The following is a 19,467-nucleotide window of genomic DNA, read 5'->3' on the forward strand; positions in this document are numbered from 1 at the left end:
ATCAGGACCCCGGGATCATGACCTGAGCCGAAGGCAGACACTTAACTGACCGAGCCCCCTAGGCGCCCCTCAAATTTGTAATTTAAAATTACATCCATAGAAGTAGAGGTTGGATGGAAGGGGAAACACTGAAAGTCAAGATGTCACTTAGGAGGAAGAGTTCAGGTGGGAATGATGAGGGCCTGAACCAAGGCAGGAGCAGCGGTAACGAGGAGGAGGGGAAAGGCTGAGGAGGCAGAATAAGCAAGGTCTAGTGATTGATTAGACCTGGGTGTGCGTAAGGAAAAGGGAAAAGGGAAGAAGACTTTCAGATAACTTACTTGGGATAACGGATAGATGGGCAACATCATTAACTGAAATAGGAAATATCAGAAGAAAGAAAGGTTTGGAAAAAAGGTATTTAGCTCAGTTACAGAGATGGAGGGTTCAAGTCCTATTGTGTGTGTTAATGCACTGTACCAGGCTTTTATTTATGTTACCTGATTTTAAAAAGACACTTTGTAGAGAGGGATTTGGGAGGATGGGATGGGAGTGCTCCTTTAGCTCAGGGCAGAAGTATCAAAATAATACAAGGGTGAACCCAAGTTAAATTAAAAATATACTTATTAAATAGATACTAGGAGCTGTGCTTTGCACTAAGCTAAGTTCTGTGGATACAAAGCATTACTGTTACAATTACTACTTCTAATGATAAATGAGACAAAGTGTCTTACAACTTACATAGACCAGCATGCATAATCAGCAATATACTGGTAAAACAGCTCTGCAGAAAACAAAACCAAAAAAAGGAAGAAAAAAAAAAACCCACCAGGACACTCTGATTTGTAGTGTTTACTGATTTCTCTGGTATAAAGACTCCCACCATGGCAGATTTCAAGCTAATAATAGTTTAGTAACCTACTTGCAAAGTTTCAATTGGCTCTTACAAATTGGTGTGTAAGTCAGCACCAGCACTATAATCCTTGTAATAGTGCCATTCTCATTTTACAAAGAAATAAAAAACTTTTTAAGGTCATAAACTGGGTAAGTGGTAGAGCAGAAATACAAATATAACTCAAAATTCAGATCCCCAAATTCCCTTGCCTTTTTTATAACACCATAGCACCTCTTATAATAACCCCTTGCTTCCTTAGAGTGCTTCACAGGTTAATAAAGTGCTGTGGGCTATGATTTTTTTTTTAAAGATTTTATTTATTTATTTGAGAGAGAGAGAGAGTGAGAAACAGCATGAGAGGGGAGAGGGTCAGAGGGAGAAACAGGCTCCTTGCCAAGCCAGGAGCCCGATGTGGGACTCGATCCCAGGACTCCAGGATTATGACCCGAGCCGAAGGCAGTCACTTAACCGACTGAGCCACCCAGGCACCCCTGTGGGCTATGATCTTGATCCCTGTGGCAAGGAAGTCAGGGCATGGAATCATTATGCCTAGTCTTCACAAAAACTGAGGTCTACAGAGAGGTATTTTGCTAAAGGTCATGGAGCCAAGATTGAATACCAGATTATTTTTTCTAATTCCAAAACTCTCTCTCTTACCGACACATGTAGTCTCTGTAAGACACAGTTCCTTCCTTTCAAAGCTTATAAACTACTTAAGGAGTTAATAATTACATGGAAGGAATTGCCTCCTCCTCTCCCTTCCCCCCATGACAAATGTGCTGTGTTCTGTTATACAGAGCTGTGCAGAGGGCAAACAGTAATGGGGACTAGAGTAGTTCACTCAGGCTGAATGAAAGAGGTAGGATTTGAGACGAACCTCTGAAAGGAAGATGATTTGAGACCCACAGAAGAAAGGAAGTCAAGCAGCCACATGCAGAAAAATGAAACTGGACCATTTCCTTATACCACACACAAAAATAGACTCAAAATGATGAAAGACCTAAATGTGAGATAGGAGTCCATCAAAATCCTAGAGGAGAACACAGGCAGCAACCTCTTCGACCTCAGCCACAGCAACTTCTTCCTAGAAACATTGCCAAAGGCAAGGGAAGCAAGGGCAAAAATGAACTCTTGGGACTTCATCAAAATAAAAAGCTTCTGCACAGCAAAAGAAACAGTCAACAAAACCAAAAGACAACCTACAGAATGGGAGAAGATATTTGCAAAGATATCAGATAAAGGGCTAGTATCCAAAATCTATAAAGAACTTATCAAACTCAACACCCAAAGAACAAATAATCCAATCAAGAAATGGGCAGAAGACATGAACAGACATTTTTCCAAAGAAGACATCCAAATGGCCAACAGACACATGAAAAAGTGCCCAAACATCGCTTGGCATCAAATCAAAACCTCAATGAGATACCACCTCACACCAGTCAGAATGGCTAAAATTAACAAGTCAGGGAATGACAGGTGTTGGCGGGGATGCGGAGAAAGGGGAACACTCTTGCATTGTTGGTGGGAATGCAAGCTGGTGCAGCCTCTCTGGAAAAGAGTATGGATGTTCCTCAAAAAATTGAAAATAGAGCTACTGTACGACCCAGCAATTGCACTACTGGGTATTTACCCCAAAGATACAAATATAGTGACGCGAAGGGGTACGTGCACTCCAATGTTTATAGCAGCAATGTCTACAATAGCCAAACTATGGAAAGAGCCAAGATGTCCATCAACAGATGAATGGATAAAGAAGATGTGGTGTATATATACAATGGAATATTATGCAGCCATCAAAAAACCCGAAATCTTGTCATTTGCAATGATGTGGCTGGAACTAGAGGGTATTATGCTAAGCGAAATAAGTCAATCAGAGACAGACATGTATCATATGATCTCACTGATACGAGGAATTCTTAATCTCAGGAAAGAAACTGAGGGTTGCTGGAGTGGTGGGGGGTGGGAGGGAGGGGGTGGCTGGGTGATAGATATTGGGGAGGGTACGTGCTATGGTGAGTGCTGTGAATTATGTAAGACTGATGAATCACAGACCTGTACCTCTGAAACAAATAATACATTATATGTTCCAAAAAAAAAAAAAGAAGATAGCAAGAAGGGAAAAATGAAGGGGGGGAAATCGGAGGGGGAGATGAACCATGAGAGACTATGGACTCTGAGAAACAAACTGAGGGTTCTAGCGGGGAGGGGGGGTGGGGGGATGTGTTAGCCTGGTGATGGGTATTAAAGTGGACACTTATTGAATGGAGCACTGGGTGTTATATGCAAATAATGAATCATGGAACACTACATCAAAAACTAATGATGTAATATATGGTGATTAACAAAACAAAATAAAATTAAAAAAATAAAATAAAATAAAAAGAAAGGAAGTCAGGGAGGCTAAGAGCATTAGAAGAGGCAAGCAGAAACCACCAGGGCATGTGTGAGAAGGCTGGTAACTCAGAAATAATGAAATTAGCCAGCTAATGTTGGGAGCAGTAACAGTAATGCCTTACCTTCATATATGGGCTCTGAAACCTTATGAAATAATGCAGATGATTTTTCCCTTTAAACAAATCAGAGAGATGAAGTTGGGTGGGATGAGGTTAGGTTGGGGGGACTGAAATTCTAGAGCATGCAGAAATTTAGGGGCTAGGAAGCTGCCTGGGAATAAAAGGCTGGAGGGAGGGGAAAGAACAGATAATAATAATAGCTGGAGCCCTCTGTTACAGCAACAGCTATTTGCTGAATTGACCCCCATTTCCCTCACCCCATCCTCCCCAACCCATTCCTTTTAAGCTGATCTCTCAGCTTTGACACTACTGATCCCTTCGTTTGCTTTCCTGGCTGATCTCCTGCCACAACCTTGAGCTCCCTTGCCTTTGGCCTCTCTTACGTTGCTCTGCCTAAGGTCTTTTAGGACTGCTGACTTGATCCTGTCTGACCTGGCCACTGCCTCAGCAGTTATTTCCAATCTGCCTTTGCTCCTGGGACTCGCGGTTACCCTGTACAGCACAGGGCGTACATTACGCTTTTGGCTCACATCAAACTTGAGGATAATGCAAATACCTAAAAGTGTATGTGAATTTCAGCCAAACACCTATTTGTGCAATTTGTTCTTTGAATCAAACTACAGGACTTTATGTTAATTCCAGGTAAATTTCCATTTTGTCCATCTTTATCCTGAGTTTCTTCCTAATGACACCATACTGGAATGGGCTCATACCAAAAAGTTAGAAAAACACGAGTTTGTTTTGTAATCTCTACCCCTTTCTAAGAGGTTAAGGATGCACATGAAGTAGAGTTGTGCCCACTGGCACTGGGAATGAGTTAAAGGAAGAGGATTTCAGCACACTCATCACACTCAGTTTGGTATTTATCAAGGAATGTCTATCAAGGACTATAGTCCAACCCACTTGCTTTACCTCTGAGATGACATTCATGTGTCCAAATTCAAATTCATAGGATATTGCCGACTTGCTCGATACAACAGCTAATCAGCAGCAGAGCTGGGATGAGTCCTCCTTCCTCATGCTACACTCTTTCCCTGGTCTGGTTGTTTGTTTATGCGGACAAAGAGAAACAAATAGCTATGATATCATGACCACTGATGAAAAAACAATAGCAATTCGCAGTGTTATTCTAGATGCCCTAGAGCTACTCCCAAGGAAGCACAAGCACCCACCTAGTGGGGTGACTGCACCAGTCAACAGAGCAGTAAAAGGCCATCCAGCTACTGGCGACTCAGCTGTGCTCTGGGAGGGGGCAGAGCAAGAGACACCTCGAAGCATGTCTCAAGATGTGTGTAGTCCCAGAGGCTTCCCTCTGCCCACCAAGAATATCAGGTCCAATCCCCACCAACAAAGGCAGAGAGATGGAGAGGCACAAGAACAAAGGGAAAAAAAAACCATCCCCATGACTCTCTTAAAATATGATCAGAGCTGACTACATTTAAGAAGAGTGTGGGAGGATAAAAATATCTAAATTTTACCTGTGTGTATGTGTACACCCACACACTGTCACTGCACAGTGAAGAAGCTGGTACGTGGAAACAAGGAACACAGGCAGCCCCACCATCCTTGCTCTGTCTTTTGCCCTCTCTGCTCCTCTCTCCCTGCCCAGATTTGGCTCCGGTACCCTCGTGGCAACTGACGGTTTGGATCTTTTGATTCATGAGAAGTCAGAACTAGTATCTATTAGAAGGGAACTGAAAAAAATGAGGCAAAGTTTTTAAACATCGAGAGTCAAATGGAAAAAGCTAAGCAAGAGCAGGACGGTACAAGGGTGTGTTTGGAATGCCACTTTTATCGGCAGGAAGCTCTCTGGGGAGGGTGGCAGGGGACGTGATGCTGCTGCCATCCTTAGGGGCTCCTGAATCTACCAGGAGCTCAAGGTAGTGCCCTCCAGGCACACCTCCCTTGCCCTTTGAATTTCTCAGTCTCAAGAGGAGGAAGTGGTTTGTGCAAAATTAGTAAGCAAGGGTTGGAGACAATGGCAGCTGTGCATTTGCCAGGGCACTGCCAATTTCTGGAAATTACCTTGGCTTTGTGCCCAAATGGATTCAGCACAGAGGAAAAGGGATGGGAGAGGCAACGTGGCCAAATAGCCCTTGAATTCTTGTGCTTTATTCTATAATATAAATTTTCCCAAGTTGCTAATAAAGGGTAATTTTATAATAGATCCGTTTTCAAGTTTTCTATCATAAATATGTGTAAACCAAAGATTTTGGAAAATTTTACCCCATAGATAAAGTTTTCAGTGTGACTAAAATTGAATAAAATTATAAATTAAGAATTAGTGTTGAGATTTCTTGTGTGGTGCTAAGATCTTCCCAAGCTGTCTTCTTTTCACTTGGCATTTTCTTGCTTTACAATGAATACAACTCTGCCATCTCTAAATTCATATAACAGTATCTAGAGCATAAGAGAGACTTCTGCTATTAGAGCATCAGCCCATTTTAAAACTGGGATTAAGCTACTTGTTCATAGTAATAACATATATTGATCTTCCCAGGACAGAGGTCTGTCACTGAGAGGTCTTGATTTGAACTTAAAAAAAAAAATTAGACAGCTTTTTCTAATGGAATTAAAAAATCCTAAGTATGTGATTTACAATCAGATCAAAAGAGTGGCCTACACATCCCTCCGAAGCAGCTCCAGCCACATCTCATCCAGCAAGCAGCCCCAGCAGGGACCAGCACCACTCCAAAGTGACTCCTGCCCTGGGGAGAGAGGAAAAAAACCACACACACCAGGTCCACTGCAGCCGAGGCAGGCAAACCTTATAACTGCTAGTGTGGAGACAGTGCCCTGATCTAACTACCAGCCTTGCCCACCCACAAAAACCTCTCAAAAGGCAGCATACGGAGAGAGCCCTGCAGGTCAGGGTCACTGCCGCCCTGGGGCAGAAGGATTGGAGGCAGGTATCTGGTTTGTCTGCAGGGCCTGCCCACCAATGAAAGTTTCTCAAGGGACAATACAGGGAGAGTGTCCTGCAGCCTAATGTGACCTGGGCAAATGGGTTGAGAGGGCAGGTACCCGGTCTGACTGCTGACACTGCCCAACTACAAGCCCACAGCGGCCTCAGACAGGCCCTTAACAGCACTGAGACCAAACCTGGCCTGCAAGGGGCAAAGTGAGCCATTGCAGCTGACTGGACGGAAGGCAAACGAGGCTCAGCCACACAGTGGGGGCCCAACACGGGGCTTGAACTCATGACCCTGAGATCAATACCTGAGCTGAGATCAAGAGTTGGATGCTTAACTGACTGAGCCACCCAGGCGCCCCTTTATGTAGGTTGTAAAATGAATAAAAGATGCTTTATTTTCAAAGTTGTAGACTATAAACTTATCAAGAAATAGCAAACTGTAAGGCTCCCAATATACCTTAAGTGCTAAATGCTACATACCTCAAATGCTTTATTTCTTGACCAGGAATGATTTCTCTATAACTCCATAAAACTTTAATAAATAACATGAACTACTGTAAGTACAAATATTCCAGAATAGAATCAACATTTTGACCTAAATCTGACTTGCCATATGAAGCAAATCAATAACTAAATAAGTGCACTTAAAATGTCTTAAATAATAAGACACAGATATATATGCCTTTACATATAGAAATATTAATAAATATAAAAATAATCATATACGCATTCCAAGAACATAAGAAAATAGGTTTAAAATGTCAACAGTAGTTATCACTGTTGTTCTTTTAAATTTTCTATATTTCCCCAATTTTCTTTTTTTTTTTTTTAAAGACTTATTTGTTTTGAGAGAGAGAGAAAATGAGCTTGAGGGTTGGGGAGGGGCAGATGGAGAGGAGGAGAGAGAGAGAGAGAAGCAGATTCCCCACTGAGCATGGAGTCCCGACTCAGGGCTCAATCTCAGGACCCTGAGATCATGACCTGAACCGAAATCAAGAGTCAGACCCTTAACCGACTGAGCCACCCAGATGCCCCTCCCCAAATTTCTATTATTAGCATGCATTACTTAATCAGAAGTTTTCAATCCAAATATCTGCTGCTTTAAACACACAGACTAATGAGCCAACTTTACTGCTTTTGCATATAGGAAAGATCACATGAAATGTTAAGGACATTGTTGGGAAGCCTAGTGTAAAAAATGTGAGTAGTTCAGGAGAACAATTGAAATGACAATTGAAATCATTTTAAAACTATTATTTAAAATTAAGATTATTTTTTCAATTGGGAAATAATTTTAAAGCGTGAATGATAGCCCAAATCAACCCATTTAGAACCTCCCATGGCCTTCGTTATATAGAGAGCGATACTGTGAGAGGATAGGAGGGAAAGGACTGCAGGAAGATAGACCTGGATTCAAATCCCCCTCATTAAGTTGCCCTTCACTCTCCAACTCAATGTCATTCTATCTATAACTGGTGATAACAACAGATCCCAATTCATAGAATAGACAATTACAGGAGATCATGCATATATATAACACAGCCAGTACACACTGATTCCTCAATGCCTGTTAGCTCTCCAAATCTTTAACTAAAAAAACTAGAATAAAAAGACGTATGTCAATATGCTCAATATACATGTGAAATCAAGGGACATGAGAGGAAGGGCAAACGGAAGACAAATTTTTCTTAAGGAAAGTAGGAAAATGAGAAAAACGGTAAGAGGAGGGAGATCAATACACTTAGAAACTGAGATGCACTGAGCTTTTAACATTCATTTGAAATTATAAATGAAGACACAAGGAATCAATAAACAGAGAGATATGGGGTCAAAAGAGCAAAAGTAAGATTGTGAAAACAGGAGAGGAAAAGCCCAAATGTATGCAACTTCTTTTTCATATTTAAATTCCTTTGTCTTTAATTATACCAGCTATTTTTACATTCCAGGTTTCTTTTTTAAGATTTTATTTATTATTTGAGAGAGAGAGAATGAGAGATAGAGAGCACGAGAGGGAAGAGGGTCAGAGGGAGAAGCAGACTCCCTGCCGAGCAGGGAGCCCTATGTGGGACTCGATGCGGGACTCCAGGATAATGACCTGAGCCGAAGGCAGTCACTTAACCAACTGAGCCACCCAGGCGCCCTTTACATTCCAGGTTTTATCTAAATTAGGAAATAACAAGGAAGGCTGTAGGTAGCTATAACATTTGGGAGAGTATTAATGTTACATCATTCTGATACTTGGGAGAAAAAACTAATTCCCATGCTTCCAACATTGCAATGTTAAATTAGGAGTTAATTTTATTGATTCAAGAAAATATCTCTAGGAAAACACTGCTTAGGCTTTAAACAAAAGGGTAGTGAGAACATAGGAGAACCACAGGAGAACCGTCCTCCCAAGGGAGATTATGGAATGTTCTTCCCTAGAGATCTGCATGTTTCCACATTGTGTTATGCACACACAAAGGCGCTCTGCCTTTCCGGGAACTGCCTAACCCCAATCCTGCATCCCCCACCTTCCAGGAGCCTTCCTACCTTCAGGCAACTTGCCTTCACTCTCCTTAGGAAGACCTGATCTCCAGGGCAAAGTCTAAAAAGTTTGGTGTACCTCTGGGTCTAGAGAACTCAACAGCAACGTCCCACAAACTTAGAAAAATCATAAAAAATAGTCCTTCAGTGATCATTTCAACACTGTAGTAAAATGAGTGAAATCAAACTCTCTGGGTCCTAATACTGATTCTGTCAGTGGGAAAGCTCCTTTCTGATCTTTGTGTGTCTCAGTTTCCATGATCAAAAACTGGGATAATATAGGGGGATCGACCTCATGGGGTTATAATGAGGACGAATGAGAGGACACTGGCAGAGTGCTTGACGTATCACCCGGCACAGAGAAAGCACTCAATAAAAGTTTGCTACTTATGTTTTAAATTAATAAACATTTTAAGGAAGAGAGTATATGCTTTATTAATAATATCTATAAAATTAAAGGAGTAAGATCAAATGAGAACATAATACTTTATTTTAAAATTTACCTTAACTTTAACAGTTAAAAAGGCAAGGAGGACTTTTGTCAAAATGATTGCAATAGGGTAGAGAGACTGAACTCCACTCCCCTGAAACAAAAAGCCAGAGGATTTGTAAATGCTGGGGTAAGCGAGTGGGAAATACTTGGAGGACTGAGGGGCAGAAGAAGAGGGAAGTTTGGTCAAAGTGATTGGGCCATCTGTCAGAACATATACTTTATTATTATTTATCTTTTTAAAATGGAAGTATAGTTGACACACAATGTTACATTAGTTTCAGGTGCATGACATAGTGATCGGACAAGTCTGTATGTTATGCTGTGCTCACAAGTGTAGTCACCATCTGTCACCGAGCAGCACTATTACAGTCCCAGTGACTCTATTCCCCATGCTGTGCCTTTCATCCCCATGATTTATTCATTCCATAACTGAAAGTCTGTATCTCCCACTCCCCTTCACCCATCTTGTCCACTCCCCCCCATTTCTGGCAACCATCAATTTGTTCTCTGTATTTATGAGTCTGTTTCTGTTTTTTATTTGTTTTGTTTTTTAGATTTTTTTTAAAGATTATTTATTTATTTATTTGACAGAGAGAGACACAGCAAGAGAGGGAACACAAGCAGGGGGAGTGGGAGAGGGAGAAGCAGGCTTCCCACGGAGCAGGGAGCCCGATGCGGGGCTCGATCCCAGGACCCTGAGATCATGACCTGAGCCGAAGGCAGACACTTAACGAGCCACCTGAGCCACCCAGGCGCCCTGTTTTTTAGATTCTATATGTAAGTGAAATCATATGGTATTTGTCTTTCTCTGTCTGACTTATTTCACTTAGCATAATACCCTCTAGGTCCATCCACATTGCTGCAAATGGCAAGATCTCATCCTTTTTTTAATGTCTGAGCAATATTCCTGTGTGTGTGTGTGTGTGTGTGTGTGTACATACATATAAATACATATATACATACACACACACACACCATATCTTCTTTATCCATTCATTTAATCGATGGACACTTAGGCTGCTTCCATATCTTGGCTATTGTAAATAATTACACAATAAACAGGGGTGCATATATCTTTTTGAAATAGTGTTTTCATTTTCTTTGGGTAAATACCCAGTAGTGGAATTACTGGATTGTATGGTATTTCTGTTTTTAACTTTTTGAGGAACCTCCATACTGTTTTCCACAGTGGCTGCACCAATTTACATTCCCACCAACAGTGCAAGAGGGTTCCTTTTTCTCCACATCCTTGCCAATAGCTGTTGTTTCTTATCTTTTTGAGTCTAGCCATTCTGACAGGTGTGAGGTGATATCTCATTGTGGTCTTGATTTGCATTTCCCTGTTGATTAGTGATGTTGAGCATATTTTCATGTGTCTATTGGCTATCTGCAGGTCCTCTTTGGAAAAATGTCTATTCAGGTCCTCTGCCCTTTTTAAAATCAGATTGTTTGGCTTTTTTTGGTGGGGGGTGTTAAGTTATATAGGTTCTTTACATATTTTGGATATTAACCCCTTATCAGATATATCATTTGCAAACATCTTTTCCCATCCAGTAGGTTGCCTTTTCATTTTGTTAATGGTTTCCGTGGCTGTACAGAGAATATTAAAACAGATTTGTCCTTGGTTTTTTCAGGGCTATAACCACGGAAAAAGGAAACCTTAAAGTTGTCCCAAAGGATGGCTATTTCCATTTTATTATGAAAAGACGTTTATTTCCAAGGGGTTAAGTAGAGCAACTTAGCCCAGAAATAAGCAATGGCCTGTCCTGCAGGATTTGACCTCACTATTCATTGGCCCAGGCCCTGAATCCCCTTTGACCATTTTTGTGTCTATGCCTCGTCTAGTTTGGAAAAAAAGAAAAGGATCTAATTTGAAGAATCCCAATAATCCTCTCACTAGAAGATAGCATGAGTAGCACAAGTTAGTACTCTGATGTTGACAATAAACACATAATTAATACTTATTTCTCATAAGTATCACGATCTTAACATACACAGTAACTACACTTGTTTACTATGTCACCGGCATCTTCCTTTGTAGACTAGGTATGTTTCTTTCTCTTTTAAGATTATTTATTATTAGAGAGAGAGACAGAGTGCACACACATGAGAGTGGGGGGAGGGGCAGAGGGAGAGAATCTTCAAGCAGACTTCCCGATGAGCACGGAGCCCCGTATGGGGCTTGATCTCATGACCCATGAGATCATGACCTGAGCCAAAACTAACAGTTGGATGTTTAGCTGACTGAGCCACCCAGGTGCCCCAGACTAGATATGTTTTTAAAGAACAAAATAAGCAGAATCTAATTAGAGATTAATTCATATTCCAAATGTACTAACTAGGGATTAAACTGAAGGAAACTTTTTATGCTGTACATAATCATTTTTCTGAATTAAGATCTTCTGAAGTCTGTGTGAATACTGCTTGTATGATGAACAAGCAGTAGAAGCAGGCACGATCACTGAAGTAGGACCCTCAACTAGCCTAAGCCCTGGCAAATGGGGCAAATGAGGAGAATTCAATGAGACTGCTTACAAAAGGCGGGAGCATGAAGAGCAATAGGGATACTATTATGCCCCAGAGCTAGGAACAGCCAGCAGGCTTTAACTGCGGAGGGGAAAGAATGATCGCCAGAACCTGGAGAGTGTGGCTACAGAAGAAGGTCATCGAACAAGAGCTGTAGCCTTTGGTATGAGCAGTGCAACCAAAGTGCACTGACCTGACAGGGAGGGAGCCAGGGGAGTTAATGCTGAACCCCACCCTCACTCTCCTCTTGCTTTCAAAGAGCCTGCAGGTGCTTCCCATTAGTTGAACCTAATAGAAAACCAGAGGGCAAGGAAGTCCACCGATGCAGTCCATACAAGTCAATGTCCAGAGACACAGAACAGGGTGCTTTGAGAAGGGCAAGAAGTAGATCTGATCCTAAGCACCATACCAGTGGAGATCCTGCTGCTAAAGGCAGAGACACAAAGGTCAAAGCTGGAAATGCAACCCACAGTGCTGAGCCTCAGCTACTAAGAGGTCTACCTCTGGCTTCTGAATCTTTTGGTTTGGTGAGAAAACTTGAACTCTGGTGTCAGTCATGGGCTCTACAGCAGTTGCGTGTCCGTTGGACAACTGTCCAACCTAGGCTGGGGAATATTTTTCTCTCTAAACATATAAAATTACTGTTTATTACATTTAGGTCATCCATGAATCTCAATACTGTATAATATGTTACCAAAAAAGGGTTTCATCAAATGAAAGCTAAATGATATCTATATTGTGATTAAAAACTTACTGTGGGGGCACCTGGGTGGCTTCCTTCCTTCAACTCAGGTCATGATCCCAGGGTCCTGGGATCGAGCCCCGCATCAGGCTCCCTGCTCACTGGGGAGTCTGCTTCTCCCTCTCCCTCTACCCCCCCCACCTGCTTGTGCTCTCCCTCTCTCTAATAAGTAAATAAAACCTTTAAACAAACAAACAAAAAAATACTTACCATGGAGGCAGTTTGCTATACATGGGTTCTGAAAAATGGGCATCTTCATGGGATTCATGTGAGTATTAAATGAGATAATGGACCTGAAAGTGCTTTTTAAGCTACAGAGTAGTATTCTGATGCACGTTGTTGCTATTCAAATATATGCCAGCCATAGGGAGGTGATGGATAGTGTACTGCTTGATAAGAGTTGGTTAGCTCTGCTGTCAGAGCTACCATTCATGACTCTAAGCAAGTGAGAAAGAAGAGAAAATCTTTTTGAATAAAACTATATAATGAAAGTTCTTTTCCCATTAAATTAACTGTCATTATGGACTATTTAGTTGAATAGTAAAATATAACTGAAGTAGAGATAGGACTCTAACACATTCTGCACTTGTTTTATACTATATAACATTCAAACCAAATAATACATTGCCAGCTTCGTATAACAGAGTTACTGAAGAGCATCAGTAACAGATTTCCAGTGATATATTTGGAATGTCCCACAAAGCAGCAGATCCTGCACAAGGTTCCTGTGCAAGTCCTCCATGTACTTGGCAGACAAGAAGGCACCAAGGGTCCTTCTGCTATCCTCAGATTGCTTAGGAATGACAGAATCATAGATTGTTAGAATTGGAGGGAGCAAAGATTAGGTCATGACTCCTGTTTTTCAACAGAAATAACTCATTAGTTTCTAAATTCACCAGGAGGGGCACCTGGGTGGCTCAGTTGGTTAAGCGACTGCCTTCGGCTCAGGTCATGATCCTGGAGTCCTGGGATCGAGTCCCACATCGGGCTCCCTGCTCAGCAGGGAGTCTGCTCCTCCCTCTGATCCTCTTCCCTCTCATGCTTTCTATCTCTCATTCCCTCTCTCTCTCAAATAAATAAATAAAATCTTTACAAAAAAAATTAAAAAAAAAATCTAAATTCACCAGGAGCTGAAGCCAAGTAACATTTATGTCTGTACCTTGTCCGTCTTCTTTCCCTTCTTTCCAGCCTCAAGGCTTAGTTCAGAACCTGATATAATATGATGTAATTTACTTTTTGGATGAGAGAATTTTACATATGCACAAACTCACACATTCACACAGAGAGAGCAATGTGATAAACAGTATATTAATAACAATAGCTAACATTTGTTGAGATTATTGCCATTCACTTCTCTGACCAGTCACTTACATTAACTTTTTTAATCCTCACATCAACCCTTTGAGAAAAGCATTATTATTATCCCTGATAAGAACTGATAAAGAAATCGAGGCACAGGAAGTTCAAATAACTCACTACAGCTTACTAAGGGGTAAAGACAGGAGGTAAGCCCAGCTCCACTCCAGTCCCAAAGCCTGAGCCTGAGTCCAAGTCCATGGACCACTCTACTGTCAATATTATAATGGGCTTCTGTTTAATTAAGAAATGTCTAAATCAGAAAAATATGGACTTGACTCCCATTTTACCTTGAGCTGAGGTTTTACGTTTAGGGTAAAGCTAAAAATTCCTAGCAACAAATAAAGTGGAGAATTCTAAATGTTTATTTTTTGTTTTTTTTTATTTTTTTATTTTTTTATTTTTTAAAGATTTTTTATTTATTTATTTGAGAGAGAGAGAATGAGAGATAGCACGAGAGGGAAGAGGGTCAGAGGGAGGAACAGACTCCCTGCCGAGCAGGGAGCCCGATGTGGGACTCGATCCCGGGACTCCAGGATCATGACCTGAGCCGAAGGCAGTCGCTTAACCGACTGAGCCACCCAGGCGCCCTAAAGTGGAGAATTCTAAAATATGCCCACCTTCTGTAGGTTTACTCCATTACATTTTACTTCTAAACCCACACTAAAACTGTAGCTTCTAGTCATATGTGGCTATTTAACTTAAATGAATTAAAATTAAATTAAATTAAAAATTCAGTTCCTAACTTGCCCTAGTCCATTTCAAGTGCTCAGTAGCCACATGTGGCTAGTGGCAACCATACCAGACAGTGAAAAATAGGACACTGCACTTCCATCACAGAAAGTTCTATTGTACAGCTGTGCTCTATATGTTTTACTCGCCTTGACAGATTTGTTTGTTGTGAGAACTGATAAAGATATAGCTTCCCTTTGTACATGAGGATTTGCTAAATGCATAGAATTCCATTACTTCTTTTAAAATAACAGGTTTGCTATCAAATTTTAGTAATATCTGTGAATGAAATTATTTAAATACAGCTCCTTCCAATGACTTTGCCAGGATCAAATTAGAGGTTTTTTGTTTTTGTTTTTAAGATTATTTACTTATTTATTTGAGAGAGAGAGAGCGTGTGTGCATACAAGTGGGCAGAGTGGCAGGCAGAGGGAGAAGCAGGCTCCCCGCTGAGCAAGGAGCCCAATGCGATACTTGGTCCCAGGACCCTGGGATCATGACCTGAGCCGAAGGCAGATGCTTAACTGAGTGAGCCACCCAAGCGCCTCAAATTAGAGATTTTTAAAAAGGATTTTACAACGGATGCCTGTGTGGCGCAGTCAGTTAAGCGACCAGCTCTTGGTTTTGGCTCAGGTTGTGATCTCAGGGTCTTGAGATCAAGCCCCATGTTGGGCTCTTCACTTTGCACAGAGTCTGCTTAAGGATTTTATTTATTTAATTGACAGACAGAGAGAGCACAAGCAGGGGGATCAGGGGAGGGAGAAACAGGCTCCCTTCTGAGCAGAGAGCCCGATGCCGCCGGCCTCCATCCCAGGACCCTGGGATCATGACCTGAGCTGAAGGCAGACGTTTAACCAACTAAGACTCTCTTTCCCGGTCCTCCTTCCCTGAACCCATGGATATGCACGTGCTCTCTCTCTAAAATAATTAAATAGGGTGCCTGGGTGGCTCAGATGGTTAAGCATCTGCCTTAGGCTCAGGTCATGATCCCAGGGTCCTGGGATCGAGTCTCGCATCGGGCTCCCTGCTAGGCTGGGAGCCTGCTTCTCCCTCTGCCTCTGCCTCTCTCTCTCTCTCTCTCTGACTCTCATGAATAAATAAATATAACTTTAAAAAAATAAAAAATAAAATAAGATAATTAAATAGATCTTTAAAAAATTTTAAAAATAATAAAAAATAAAAGGATTTTCCAAGAGACCATAACCAGGTGTCTAAAATTATGAGAAAAGCCAAAGGAATAATTTTCAAATACCTAAGTAGTTTCAACAGTCATTTGTGGATAATTTCAAAGTTGAAATTGTATTATTGCTATTTTCATAATTACCCTTCCTTGAAGTCTCTAATCACAAGACTAGTGTAGGTGAAAGGCAGAGAAGTAAGGGAGGGCTAATGGAGGAAACGGGCAACAAGACCAGAAGTTTCTACCAAATCACCAACAGCTCTTGTCACTTCTCAGACAAGACTGTATTAGAGATAACCATGATAAAAACTCCAGGAGGAGCAAGGAACTCTAGACTCTGGATCCAATGTCCAATTTTAATTGAGAAGTAATTAAAATCATATCAGTGAAAGGTCCCACTGCTTTAGACTTTTAACTTAACGTTTTGTTCTCCTTACTCAACATTGTTTTTGTTCACAGAATCAGTCCTGAGTTTTAATTTTTTAAGAAAATGATTCAATCCAGATGATACCCTAGAAAATGTACCCTAGAAAATAGAACATTTTGGGCTTTACCAACAATAGAAATTTGAAATTGGCAAATCTCAATCATTTTTCACCTGCCCTATGTCATTGTTTTGGAAGGTGAATTTGACTTTATGCTAGAGAGTAATCTAAACCCATTCTTTAATTATTCATTGGGGTAGTTTCCATTTCTGTTTCCAATATATAGCTGAAATTTGCAGACTACTAAAGGATCCTTGTAAGTCCCATCTGTCCAAGATCAGGATGACAAGGAAGAACATCAATAAGTATTAAATATTTATTCTAAGTGTTAAAAAAAATAATAAATGTCCAAGACAGTTCTAATGGAAAGAAAAATAAATGCAGAACAACAAACTATAATAGAAAACAGGATGTAGTGCCTCAATACAAAGATTTATATTACATAGGATAGAATTTAAAGACATATTCAGCTGCCTCCCTTCAAAAATTATAATCTCAGCTCATTATGAGTGCACATTTTCAAAATGTGTTTCTAAAAAGTTTGTATAAATTATATTTTTAAAATAAAAGCTAAAATTTAAAAATCCCCAACATAAGTTACTATTTGAAGTAATACTAGTAAATCTATTTGCAAGGTGGAAAATCCTTTTGAAATGGTAATGATTGCTTTATTATTGTACTTTTTTTAAAATTTGATTTTCTTCTGGCTCAGTGTCTGGTATGAAGCCACCAGTCAACTCACTAGCCATTGCTTCTCATAGCTCTTAGTAAATCAATCTGAATAGTTAATATGTCCTTATCATTTGTCCTGGGCTGGGAACCAGATAACCAAACTTGTTTAAAATGTGTGCAAAATAATAGCAATTAAGTTTTGTACAAAGGCTTGAAGAATCTTCTTACGAGTAAACCATGAGGGTTGGTATATGGACTTTATGAAGTCTATTAGGCCTGTGTGGAAACATCCCCCCCGGCCCCCCGCTGCCCTTTTCTGGTTCTAAATAACTGTGGGCAAACTTATGTGTATGTGTGTTTAGCTGTTCTTAAAATATAGCATGATCTATAGTCACAACACCTTATAAAGTGAGGACAAGAAGAGGCAACCTGTGGAACCTACAAAATGGAGAACCTACAAAATGCCAGTGGCCCTTTTGGCCATATAATAGTTTTGAAGGGGGCATAATTGCTTGTTGTGACTCTACTTCCAAAAGGAATGGATATAATATAATCATCACTTGCTTCCCTTCATAATCCATTAAAGAATCTTATTCATGTGTTGAGCTTATTTTTGTATTAAACTTAATGCCTATATTTTATTACTAACACTTAATATTATAAATGATCTCTTTAATACGTATGTTTCTTTCACTAGAAGAGAAGCTTGCTGAGGGTAGGGTCTATCTTATTATCTTATTACTGTTTTCCCCAACACCTAGCATGGAACCTGACATGAATAAAGTTCTTATGAATTCATGAATTGAGGTAAAAATGCCTTTAAAATTTTAAAAGTAAGACTTTTAAAAAATGTGTTCCAAATGCTTTTAAGCTTCAGGTGATGCTCTTGAAGTCTAGAATTCCAGAATTTATGCACCATGATTTTATAAATATCACCTGTGTTCTTCAACACTGATGGGTCTTAAAAGTTCCAGCCTACATTCCGAAGGCAGGACACATACAACCCTTGAATCATTTCAATTGCTTTTGATCCATCTCCAACTTCATTTCATCTTTCCTTAAGATTACCACTCAGAATCATGCTCCAAATGTCACTGATCCTGTGGTTGTAGATTAAGGAGAGGATACTGGTTTTTATTTCATTGCTAGACCCCTTCTGATGATGTCCAACATGCTAGTGGGTCATGATCATACACTGAGCACATTTCATCAGTGAATAACTTGCCATTACTGCAAAGTTCCTCCCAGGACCGTAATGAACCAGACCATGATGAATATTGTAAATAGTTATTTTCCCCATGTCCCATTACATTATGCTTATGACATGTTGTAATAGGAAAGAATATGGTTTCGAGTTGGAAAGACCTTATTTGAATCCTAGCTTTGCCACTTACCTAGCTCTGTCATTTACTTCTTCAACAAGTTATAGAAATGCCTCATTTGTATATTGGCATTAATAAGCCTCCCTTTTAGAGTTGTTGTAGATGCCAATCAAACTAACAGGCATTTTTTATTTACAATAGTGAAGACATAGAAGGAACCTAAGTGTCTATCGATAGATGAATGGATAAAGAAAATGTGGTATGTATAAATATACAATGGCATATTATCCAGCCACAACAAAGAATGAAATCTTGCCATTTGCAACAACAGTGGATGGGACTTGAGGGCATTATGCTGAGTGAAATAAGTCAGCAGAGAAAGACATAACATATGATCTCACTTATACATGGAATCTAAAAAAACAAACCCATGTTCACAGATACAGAGAACAGATAGGTGGTTGCCAGAGACAGGGGGTAGGGTGGGCAAAATGGGTAGAGGGAGTCAAAGGGCACAAGCTTCCAGTTATAACATAAATAAGTCATGAGAATGTAATGTACAGCATAGTGACGAGTTACTAATACAGTATTGCATATTTGAAAGTTGCTAAGAGAGTCAATCTTAAAAGTTCTCATAACAAGAAAAAAATTTTTTGTAACTATGTGTGGTGATGGATGTTGACTAGACTTATTGTGGTGATTATTTCATGATATATACAGATATCTAGTCATGTTATTGTATACCTGAAACTAATATTGCATGTCAATTATAACTCAAAAAAAAAAAAAAAATCCCCTAACAAGCATTTTATCGAGTCCTTACTATAAACAAGACTCTGAAATCTTCAAATGGTTTCCTTCTGTCATCTTGGCATTTCTCACCAAAATACGTAATTTCAACTGCAAAATAGGAACATTTCACTCTATACTCACAACTTTGGATTTTTCCTAAATAGTTAACAAGAGTTCTAGCTAAACCTGGAAGACTGAACACATTTTATCTGCAGTTCTCCCCATCCCTACACCAACTCACACTAAGATGAAAGTATGGCCAAAGGAAGGAAGAAAGAAAGAAAAGGAAAAGATAGATCATGCAATAACATGGATGAATCTCAAAAGCACTATGCTAAGA

The sequence above is a fragment of the Eumetopias jubatus genome, unplaced genomic scaffold (assembly GCF_037043125.1).
Source record: "Eumetopias jubatus isolate StellerSeaLion01/CBP00866 unplaced genomic scaffold, mEumJub1_p1.0 scaffold_1, whole genome shotgun sequence".
Classification (NCBI taxonomy): domain Eukaryota; kingdom Metazoa; phylum Chordata; class Mammalia; order Carnivora; family Otariidae; genus Eumetopias; species Eumetopias jubatus.